Genomic DNA, 11,964 nt, shown 5'->3' on the forward strand with positions numbered 1-11,964 from the left:
ATAAGATTTCAAAGAAATATATACACACCCAAGTTTACCGCAACATTATTCACAATAGCTAAGAGGTGGAAACAACCTAAATGTCCATCAGTAGATGAATGAATAAAGAAAATGTGGTGTATCCATACAATGGAATATTATTCAGCCTTAAAAAGGAAGGAAATTCTCTCATAGGCTACAACATGGATGAACTTTGAGGACATTATGATCAGTGAAATAAGCCAGTTGCAAAAGACACATGCTGTATGATTCCACTTCTATGAGGGATCTGAAATAGCCAAACTATTAGAAATGGGATGGTGGTTGCCAGGGGGCAGGGAGAGGAAGAAACGGGGAACTGTTGCTCAATGGGTAGAGAGCTTCAGTTTTCCAAGATGAAAAAGTTCTAGAGATGTGTTGCGCTCAAGTTGTATATAATTAACACTACAGTGGTGTTCACTTAAAAATGGCTAAGATGGTAAATTGTATGTTATATGTGTTTTACCACAGTAAAAAAAAAAAAGAGAGAGAGGAAAAGTCACCTGTGGTTTTTAAAGTATGGGTAACTATGTACCCCTAAAATGCAGGCATTGATTTAACAGGAATGATATAAATGTGGCATCTCTTTTTTGGGGTTTAATAGCATTTAAGAGCTGAAATGGGAAAACAACACAACTAGCCATCTTCTTAAAGCATGTGTATGTGCCCCTAAAATTAAATAGCACAATATTTGTCCTTTCTCCTAAGTAATATTTGGAAAGGAAAGAGAAAGGAAGTACATGGCAGCAAAATGTCAAGGTTTGGGGGAGAAGACTTGAGTTTCATGAAAGTGAAAAAGAATCTGAGGTAAACATTAAGATCTGGTCAAAAGTTACCTCTGCCCTAACTAGGATCATCTGAGCCGTGAAATCGACTCCACCTAAAGACTAAGCTTTTGTACTCACTTGATCTTGCTTCCCATAGATGCCCCACGGGCCTGGGGATTTTATTCATGGTTGCCCATTGTACAATGTAGGAATTCCGTTTTCCCCATATTGCTAATAAAGCCAATGTTCTAGTGGTCTAATATTCTCAACCTTCCATCTAGAGATTGATAGCAGAAGAAAGTCTGTCTGGCTAATCAGAGATGTGGATTTGTCATGAATGAGGCAGGGGACTAGTATCCAGATAGACTACTTAGCAAGATGGCGTGGAGGGCCAAGGAGAACAAAGGAGCAGCTCATTATTGAGGCCACCACACAAGGACATGGGTAAAATGGACACAAAGAAAACCTGCAGCTCAGTCCCATGGCTCTACTGTTAAACGCTTCCTGCTTAAGCTCAGGTGCAGAAGGAGAAGCTGGAGTCCAAATCCTGCAGCCCAGCTGTGAGGAAGAGCAGGGCAGAGGTGGGCCCTAGGTTGGCCTGCCAAAAATTAGTGGGCTAGAGAAAAATAAAACCATAAACTAGAGAAAAGATTCCAAGACCCACTGTGGCTTCGGATTTCCAAGGAAAGTCAACAAAAAGTATCACCTATGATGAAAAAATTTACCCCATGATTCAAATTCTGAGAGCTAGAAGACACAATCTCAGCAGCTAAAACAGAACCACCTGTCAATACAACTTTCTCTTGGAAATGCATCAACAGTGAGAAGGAAATGCTGTCCTGATGGTGATCAGGAGCCAAGTCATCAAGAGGACGTATTTCTTGCTGCAATGGAGTAGTTGCTAGTGATGATAATGGCAACATTCCAAAAGCACAGTCCAATCTTCTTGGCTTGAAGTGGTCAATGCGTGTTAGCCACAGATCTACATAACACAGAAAAGCAGCCTCCAACACTCACGACTTTGGTTCCACATTGTCCTCAATCCTAGTCAAGTCCTGGTCAGTGTCTGGGGCACTCCACAGGCAGGGTAGAAACCCACTGGTTGGCTGGTTGGTCTACTTTCTCCACTGAGGATGACCTCCCACACCCATAACCCCAGCATTCTCCCATTTGCTCTCTAGAAATCCCTCAAGCCCATGGTCTACCCTGGTAATCTTCCAGATCTTTCCATCCAGCCATACCTTCCTCCCTCACACTTGGCTAGATCTATTCCTGAGTTTTTCTTTAAAACAAACAAAATCAATTGCAATGTCTGTGATTTTTGTGTGTGTATTCTCCATTAACTGGTGATATACACCTTAGAACAATGCAAAAGTACATTGTACATGTGCTATTCTTGATTCTTACTATTAAAATTAAACATCGAATGCCGGCCTGGTGGCATAGCGATTAAGTTCATGCTCTCTGCTTCCACAGGCCAAGGTTCATGGGTTCGGATCCCAGGTGCAGACCTACACACTGCTCATCAAGCCATGCTGTGGTAGTGTCCCACATATGAAATAGAGGAAGATTGGCACAGATGTTAGCTTAGTACCAATCTTCCTTACCAAAATAAATAAATAAATAAATAAAATTTTAAAAATAAGAAAATGAAATTAAACATAGAACGTTTTTTATCAGCAATAAGCATCCTACTAGAAAACTACTTGATGGGAAAATTGTCCACATTATTTAAATTTGCTGGATTTTTTCCAGAATTCTAGGCTGTCCTTTCCAAATCTGAAATGTTATAATTGGTTGAGAATAATCTTTTAATATGGGATCCAAAGATTTCAAAGGATCTGTGAACCTCACAAAAATGTGTCCAAAATTGTATCTGTGTATGTGGATTTTTCTGGGGATAGGATCCATGTTCCCATATGTGATTCTAAAAGGCATCTGTGTACATGTAAATGCCCCAAAAAAGTTTAAGAACCACTGCTTCAATCAAAAAGTTTTAATGCAAATCTTCTGGGGGATCCAGTTCAATTGTTTTAAATATTTGATCCATGCAGGATTTTAAGCGGTATTTCTGTTTGAGAATTAGAACAGAATATTACAGAAGCTCACCGCAAAGCATTGGACTATGTAATCCATGTGGAAAAACATGGGACATGATGTGAGACCTGTCTGACCACTGCTGAGGGTGGGATGGGAAGAGCTGGAGATGCCTCCGCAGAGAACCTTGACAGAGAATGTGGGTGAATTGTACATTGAGCAGTTTTTGCTAAGGGTTTTTAACCATCCCTATATCTCACACAGCATCGGATCCACCACTTCTGTCATATGTTAAACATGGAATGGACTCTGTACGGAGAAATTCCAAAGTAATTTTCTAGTCTTTGATAGAGCTCAATAAAATCTAAATCATAATAGGATGAAATCTGTAATGTTTTTCTGAGCCATGACTTGCTTCAACTATTCTCTAGAGAGAAAATGAATTTTAAGTTGGTTGAAAATCACATGTCAAGATTTTTATTTCCAAGATAATCATCTTTGAAAAAGATGACATTTAAAGATATTCATCTTTTAAAAAGTAGCTCGCTAAACGAAGTGCTTCCCATTGGGACATAAAGTGATCAAACAAATATAAAGTGAACAGGAGTTATCTTTTCCAAAATCTATCAAGAAAGTGTGGAGAGGAGGAGGAAGGGGAGGAGAGGAGAAGGGATGGGGGCGGGGGAGAGGAGAGGAGGTCTTCCAGCTCTGTAAAGGAAGGACAGGAGATGATGCCTGTGGAATAATGAGTTCTCCAGGCTCCACTGATGACTAATGAACACACGTGGTTTAGTGGAGCTGAATTCCCAGGCGGGAAAAACGTCTTCAGCTCCACACACTTTTCCTGCCATCAGGCTTAGGAGTCAGTCATGTGGCCCAAAGATCCCTAGCCCAGCTGTTGAATATTTGTTAATGTTTTTGTTTGTGATTAAATCTGTTCTATTGTTTATCCTGCCTTGGAATCCCAATTTTTAAAACCGAAGTTCCTGGCAGCGAATCTTGGAGAATTTTTTCATTTCGATTATCAAAAGATGTCAAACATCGTCGCCCCAAATGGTCACCCTGCTCACCCATTTTAATAAGGGGGAAGGAGGCGACAACACCCGTCATCACCCTCCAACCAACCCTCTCTTCCTCCCTCCCTAAGGAAAGAGAAATGAGAGAGCACAAATGATATTTACTGGGCTCCTATCTCGGAGGTAGATTTCATACCCTCCACCCAACAACCCAATGGCTGCTTTTCCCTCCATTTTATGACTGGGAAACTGAAACCAGGTGAGGCCAAGTGATTTGCCCAAGGCCACTTAGATAAAAACAAGACTGAACCAGAATACTAACCAGGGCACTAACAAAAGTCTGTATTTCCAAAGCCCAGAGGAAGAACCCCAGGATTCTGAACCGGATTTGGCCCAGATCTCAAGGAAACTCCCCATGTTTTTTGGGGAAAAAAATAGACTTATTTGGTGGTGACAAACCACAGACTCTGTGTCAACAGAATCCATTTGTCTGCTGCTGTCCTTTCAAATATGAAAAAAATGTCAGCACTGCCTTCTTGAGAATCTTGGGTGGGGTGGGGTGGGCTGCTGCTTTGTGTCGCAGCCTCTGTGCCCTAAAGGCAACAGACTCAGTAACAGACCCTCACGAAACTTTCATTCCTATCTTTCTATTTGGTATTAGGAATTTCTGTTTTTTATTCTGCCTCATTCTAAAAAGGTGCCTTTTTCCTTTTAGTAGCTGTCCACTTGAAACTTAAAAAGATACCTCTTTGCATAAAGGTGGCTTTACATGGCCCTTGGACTTCAAATTGTATTCAGTCGTAGTCCAAAGACTTTCCCAAGAGATTCTGCAATTCTGTGAAATTAGTTTTCAATAAGTCTACTCAAAAGCTTTTTCATTTTCCACGTCTGGAAGTCTTTTTTAAGAAAGAGACACACACATGCACACAAGGAAATCATTTTAAAACAAAGGCTTAAATGCATCCAGAGCTCCCATTTTGAAGCTATTTGTTTGGTCTTCTCCTAGCAGTGCCTTTTAAAATCAGGCTGGTTCTCCTATCAAGTTCGAGGTTTTCTGTTAACTCTTCACTGTCCCGTTCGAAATGGGAGCTGCAAGAACGGGGAGGACCACGTGGGGAGAGCTGGGACTCTGCGGAATGAAAAGTCCCATTTCAGTAAACCTCAGGGGTCTCGAGCTTGCTGCTGCCCTAGTTCCTTCTCTGTTTCTTTCTCTTCTCCCCTTTGTTGCTTGAATCCTGGGAAAGGAGTCCCCGTTCTTGTGTCCAGAGAGGAAGCTCAGAGAGGGTTTATGAAGTCCTCTGGTCAAGGAAAGAGGAGAATGGAATTTTACACATATGGCTGTCTGAAAGAGCTTCAGGGGAACCCTCACAAGCAAATGATTTGGAACAACCCTAAGAAAATCCCTCCAAAGAAATACACGGGAAGCTGGTGTTTTACTTTTACTTGACAAATTGAATCTCGCATTTCTACTCTATGAAAACGCACTAGGGAAGAAAACATCATCCATGCATACATATCTGTAAACAATTATCTGTTTGACCTCCACCCTGAACATGTTTCCTGTGATAGCAAAATTTTAACTCCTCTGATGGTCTGTGTTGACTTGGCCTCACTCTCTGCTGGCATCCTTGTTTGACACTGAGGAGCTGACCCAAGGTCTTCTCTCTTCCTACTAAAATCAAGTGAAACAAATTCCCTTTCAGTAGCTCATGATTCGAAAAGATCAATACAGAAAGGGAGGGTTGGGGTGTCCCCTCGCATGCGGCCTCCTCCTTGAATCAGGTCACGTGCGAAGACGTGCTGAGCTGGCCTCCTTCCTCCATAAAGGCAACTTGAGGAACCTCCAAATTCACTGCCCAGATACTTGGAAATTTATTTAAAGGCATATTCTTAGGGTCCAAAACAATAATCATGAAGCAGAAAGTTCCATAACTGCTCTAGTTGGAAAACTAGACACCACCATACAAATGTAAAAAACATTTGATCCTCTTAAATATAAAGCAGGCAGACAAGGCTTTTTCTCCATTTATACTGCTAATTGCGAACATCAGGCAGGGACTAGTTCAGATTTAACGTGAAGGAAGAGAGTGCCTTAGAAAATGCTTCAAAAGAAATTGCACAAACACCCATTCCATTCCAGCCCCATGACACATCGCGCTGTTGGCCCCAGGTTGGTCCTTGGCATACTCTGTCCTCTTTGCTTTCTTTCCTGGCCACGGTCTTTGGGGCTACCACCTCTCCTGAACCACGGTGTTCCATTGCTGACTTACTCAGACAAAGCAGCTAAAATGTTCTCATATTGCAAGGAAAAATTAAACATTTGTTTGTTTTCTAGTTTGATTCCTGATCAAGTCTAGAAGAGAAAATTTTTTTAAATAGAGACTTTTTAAAAAATTAAGTTGAGACATCTGATAAAATATCATCAACATTGGATTTAGTGTAACAGCCTGGAACAATTCTACTTCGTTACTGTCTCTACCAGTAATGGTCAGTTAATCTCTCCCAGCCTGACTTATTTTATGCATAAAATAAGACTAATTGCCTGATAATTTAACAGGCAGTGGGCCTGTGACTTTCTTCCATGTGTTATCCAAGGATCTGACCGGTGGTGGGTTTCCTGCTGCCCCCATGAGAAACAGAGTCGCCCGGTGGAGTCAGGGCAATCTGTAGGCTTAGCTGAGCTGGTTCCAGCTCCAGGTACCGACACTGGGCTGCTGAAACAACTAATGAACATTCCAGAAGAGAAAACCCAGTTTCCTGGAATGGCTTCCCCCGAGACCTGAGTCATCTCCAGCTGCTGTTCAATTTTTGATTTTGAAATTAAGCCAACCACGAGTTCTTTCTTCCAGCGGCCAATTCTCCATGCCCGGGGTCCATGAAAGCTGAATGTATAGCACAAATCAGGGAGATTTTACAGAAATATTTCCCAGTGTGCTTTCTCCTGGCCACTCCAAACCCACAAATGTTTCTCTGTAGTTCCTCCTAAAATTCAGGAGAACAGCAGGATTACGCTATGCTGAACGTGGCCAGCCCCCTACAAAGGATGAAGAGTCTGCCTTCGGGAGAGGGTTTGGCAGAAGTTCTTGTATTTGCCTTATTTTGCTTCTCTCCTTGTTTTTTGCAGATTTTTTTTTAACAACAATTACCTATCTGCTAAATAAACTTAAACTACGCTACTCCATAGAAGACTGGTCAATGAAAAGAAGTGCTTTCTTCACCTGACCCTCTACAATGCACTCTTAAAGACTGCGCTCTCCATATACCGGGTCCCGCATATCTGCCTGTGGGAACGTCTTGACATGTGGGGAAGAGCCCAGGAAATCTTGGTTTTTCTTCTCCCACTAGCACTGCGACCTCAGACCAGTAATTCCCCTCTCTGGGCCCTCCTCCTCCATCCGAAGTGTAAAGGGTGTGGAGAAGGCATCCACTAAGGCAGTAATTTTTTGGTATTTCAAATAGCCAAATGGAAGTCACATATTTGCCAACCAGGGGGCAGAGGCTATGTCTTAGTCATTTTTGTCCCCTCCCAAGGCCCCAAAGCGCCATGCCATGGAGCGCAATGGGGCTTATTAAGCTTAAATAAATAGGACAACTCCCAGACGAAGCAGATGGTCAGGTTTCTTTGCTCTCAGCTGGAATTCTGTAACTCAGGATCCTAACAGTGGGATTTTTTTTTTTAATTTTTTACTAACACATATCTAAAATGGGACATTCATAGTTATAGTTTGTGTGGATTTTTAAAAATATGTTCAAACAAGTTGCCTATTAGGAGAAAACAGCCAAGGGCAGGTCATGAAAAGTCTGGGAGTTCTGGATCAGTTCGTCGTCACGTCCACTCCAGTTCTGAAATTCCAAAATTCTACACAGATACAGTGTGGTATGGACGTGCAAACTTGCTTTGGTTCGAAACCCCAGGTTAATTACATGTTAATTTAAACTTTTCTTATTAGAGATGGGCATAATCTTTCCTTTAAAAGTTCTAATTTGCTTAATGCCCTTGTAATGCGATTATTTTAGAGTACAGAACGCCTCACTTCAAGGCATAATTTCACCTCATTTCAAGGCATAATTTCACCTCAGTACATTCATACCTGAGCACGGAAAAAAAAATAAAACTCTAAATTTACATCTACTTCAAGTATTAGAAGCAGTCATAGTTTTTTGATGTATTGAAACAGTCTCCAGGTCAGTCCTAAAGTTCCCCAGGAGCTCTGCTGGGATGTCCATCAACCAACCGCCTATGAACCCTAAACCTCACCCTGAGAAACGCCCCAGAAACCACTTTGAGATTTTTCCGGAGCTCAGAGGGAGACATTGCCCTCTAGAGGAAGGAAAACGGGCTGCCTTTTCAGAAAAGGCTATACTATCAGGATGAACATGTTAACCCAAAATTTCATCTCCTTCCCAAAATAGACCTAGGAGACCAGAGGGAATTCAAATTATGTTTTCAAAAGTTAACATAATGAATTCCTGAAGAGAACCTCTCTCTGTAAACCAGGACGCCGTGTGCGCCCCCTGAACTTGAGACGGTCATTATCCATGGTTAGGAGGGGACGAGCAGCGTTTCTTTAAAGGGTAGGATCACCTCCCAGAATTTTTACAACGAAAAGAGAAAAACCATCTCTAGAAACGCGGGATGAAGGCAACAATCCTTGTCTAGTTCACAACCCTCTGAATTAGCAGGAGATTTTTGAAGCTCCCCTGCTTTAAAATTTGAATCCTTTGGAGCTTTCATTTCCTTAGCTAGAGCTACTAATAGGACTTTTTTAAATGTCAGGTCGCTCCTCGGATCCTCAACTCTCTATGCAGCCGTGGTGTGTTCTTTGCTCAGGCCCCTTGAAAGCTTTGCTCCTGGAGGTCGCTGGGGGAGAACCGCCTGGGATTCACCCCCAAAGAGACAGCAAATCCTCAACAAAAACAGCGACAAAACTAAGTCTCAAGCAAAAGTTTTGGCTAAAGCTGTTAGCATGCCTGCAAGAAAGTTTCATGCGGCAGGATTCGGGACCTGCCGGTGAATTTTAAATCTTAAATGTGGAACTTCACCTAAAGGCGGGTGGTGAGAAAGACTGTGCCTGATCCTGCGGTCTAAATGCTCCCAGCAAGCAGACAAAGGGAGCCTCGAGGGCATAAACTCTACCAACGTTCAAAGGGGTGGGAGGGCTAATCTCAAGCTGGCTTGAAGCCTCTGGACCCTGCCAACCCAAAACTAAGGTGGGGGCGGGGGGGAGCCTCACCTAAGAAACAAATCCATCATGGCTCATCAGCTGGGTAGAAGGGTTTCCCCTTACTTATTATCAGTGATGTATTAAATCCTAAGCTCTGAGACCACGAAAGCACTTTTGATGTCAGAACGAGATGTAGTGAATCCTACCGTAACAAAGGGAGGTGCAGAAATGAAGACAATTCCTGTTCAGAAAGATGCTTATCTTGTATCTTAAAACCCCAGGTTTGGACATGCATCACATACCCCATCACCTGAGGACCACAAGCATGTTGAGGTGGGGCACGTACTCTCCCAAGTAGGAAAAGAGCCAGGGCCAAGGACTAATGTTGTAGAGGCTTCCCCGGCCACTTCCCAGGACAGTGCAGTGGCCACGCCCTCCCCCTCTGCCACAGGAGAGAGGCAGGAGGCCACACTTCACCACCCTGCTGTGGAACACTTTCCCAAGTCCTCATCTCCAACAAAGGTCTTCATGGTTTTCTCACTGCCGTGAGCGAGGTAAGAGAGAAATAAATCTTGTGGGAACCAAAAATACTTGACTCATCAAAGAAGGTATCAAGACCACGTGACCATTCCTATATCTTGAATTTCTACAAAGCCCCTCACCTCCCCACCCCCATGCCTTCACCCTCGTTAATGAGCCCGCACAAGAGCGAAGCAAGATGCAGGCTTCCATCCCCTAAGCCCCCGTCCCCAGAGGTGCCCCGAGGAGGGAAGGCTGCTCAGGTGCTCTCGTCACAGAGCCAATGTCTGTCCCTGAGGACCGGCTCACCTGTCCCGCACTTCTTTCCCCATTTAGTGGATAGACTCTTAGGGAGCATAAACCAACTTTCCCATTACTTTTAATAGAATGTGACAGGACGACAATTTCCTTTGGAAGAATGAATCAAATAGCACATTCCAAATCTAGATGTCAGTTAGTTTGGGGTCTTCCACTGCTCCGTCATCCGCTTTCCTGCAGTGGTAAAGATTTGCCTGCCATCTCAGCCACCTACTAGTTCTGTGGCCTCGGCAAGTAATTTCGCATCTCAGAGCCCCGGATGCTTCATCTTGAAAACCCGGGAACTGTGCCTGAGTGGCTTCCAACCAAACATCATTTCCCTTATCTTTAGCCCAGCAAGGAACTCAGAAGTTCCAGTCATGTCCAACAGCCGGCTAGTCTTCAATATGATTTTGGTTAGGACAAAGAACACTTGATTTCAAAGCCATTTCTGCTCAGTGTTTTGAGGGCTAAGAATGGGTCCCCTGGGAAGCTGTGGGACCCCAGGCTAAGAATGATCTATCCACAGGAGCTCTGAGCACCCTCGCGGCTCTAAGATCCTACAGTGCTCATGTGGAGAGAGCCGTGCGTAGGGAGAAAAGCTGGCTGGCGAGGGTCAACACCCCCGTGTTCCCACTGGCCACAGGACACTCCCATAGGCTAAGAGCAGTTTGTTCTTGGGGTCCAGGCCAGTAAGTTCCCTGGGCTTGCTGTGAAATGCTTATTTTTCTTTCATACTCCCCAACGCCCCACAGGGCCCTCCCGATGACCCCATCCTGCTTCAACCCCAGTCCCTTTTCTAACACAGTAGTCCCTTGAAACAGGTCCCCAAAGCAGGCTGGCAACTGTCAGGGAGCACTTTCCATCCTGGGCGAGAGAGGACCCAAGCCCCACCCTCCTGGCCAGGGAACGGGCCTTGGGCCTCCCAGCTTGGCACCCGCGCCACATCTGGGCAATACAGGCCGGCCCGTGGCCCCAGGAGCCCTGCCTTATCCACTGGGCCTGCTGCCCAGACACCAACTTTCTTTGCCACCTCTGACTCCTCAGCTCCTCTAAGCAACCCCAGAGGACAAAGACTTCAGCAGCGACTTCAGGGTCTTGAAAAGATGAAACCCTGATGGTCATGGCTGAGCAACTCTTGACTTGGTCCTGAGCCTGGGGACCAAAGTCACCCAATCCCCAGAAGGCAACAGATGTGCTCCACCAGCCCCTGCCCACGCGAGGCCCAGGCTGACCTGGGAGAGCGCGGAGACTCGCCCCAAGCAGCCGCTCAACAGGTAGCTCTCAGAATCCTCCGAAGAGACACTTCTGCTAACAAAGCAGATTCCAACCGCGTATGAGAAAGAGGAGGCAACGTCCAATAAGTCACGAGCCCAGAAACGCTACAGTCAGGACAGCGTAGGGTGAGCAGAGAAAGCCCGTGACGCCCCACCACGGTACCCCTGTCATCCTTGGGCCGTCCTGTCCGTGGCTTTAACCGAGTTAAGTAACCCAGTTGCCCAAACGGAGAAAGGAAAATGAACTGAATCTTCCCGGAGTCCTGAAACATGTACAGAAAGCTGATTCTAAAGGAGTGAACGTGAGAGCCACCTAGAAATGATCCCCAGGTTGAAAGCATTTCCTTCTTGACCACAGACTGGAGAAAACAGAGGGGAAACCGCACTTACCCTGAGCAAGCCTGAAGAAGTGTATGTCCCTGGGCTTCTATGTCCAATTATGTTGGAACCTGATGCATGTTTTTCCCACTCGCTGTGTCTCTTTTTCTTTCTGCAGGAGAGGGGACCCGGTGCGTGGGGGACGAAAGCTCCCCTTGTGGTGCTCGCGGAAGGCTGGAGCCCAGGAGAACTGAGCCGTCTTTGGTGGAGGATTGAGCTCCAATCTGGAATGGGTCCAGGGATACAGTCAGGGCTTCCTCCAGCTCCTCCTCCTCCTCCTCCCCTCCTCCAGACCCCTCCTTTCCCCCTCCCCACCGCGGGACTGACCCAAACTGTAAATGAAAACCAGACTCTCTGTGCTCTGTTGCTTCTGGCCCCCGCTGCAGGCTGATGTCACCCTCTGCATGCTGTCTTTACCCTACAAGCATTTAGCTGGACTCCTGCAAACCCCAACTCTTGGAAAAAGAAAATCCACGGCTTCTACTGGCCA

At 44.9% G+C, this 11,964-nt stretch overlaps 1 protein-coding gene across 1 annotated transcript in view; it reads right to left on the minus strand.

Annotated features, from left to right (window-relative positions):
• Positions 1–11,698, minus strand: part of COL6A3 (collagen type VI alpha 3 chain) — an 84,061-nt gene extending 72,363 nt beyond the window's left edge. The window contains exon 1 of the mRNA XM_070618673.1: positions 11,487–11,698. The gene's annotated coding sequence lies outside the window, so the exon portion shown is untranslated. The remainder of the gene's footprint in view (positions 1–11,486) is intronic.
• Positions 11,699–11,964: the final 266 nt, after the last annotated feature.

The sequence above is a fragment of the Equus przewalskii genome, chromosome 5, assembly GCF_037783145.1.
Source record: "Equus przewalskii isolate Varuska chromosome 5, EquPr2, whole genome shotgun sequence".
NCBI classification, from domain to species: domain Eukaryota; kingdom Metazoa; phylum Chordata; class Mammalia; order Perissodactyla; family Equidae; genus Equus; species Equus przewalskii.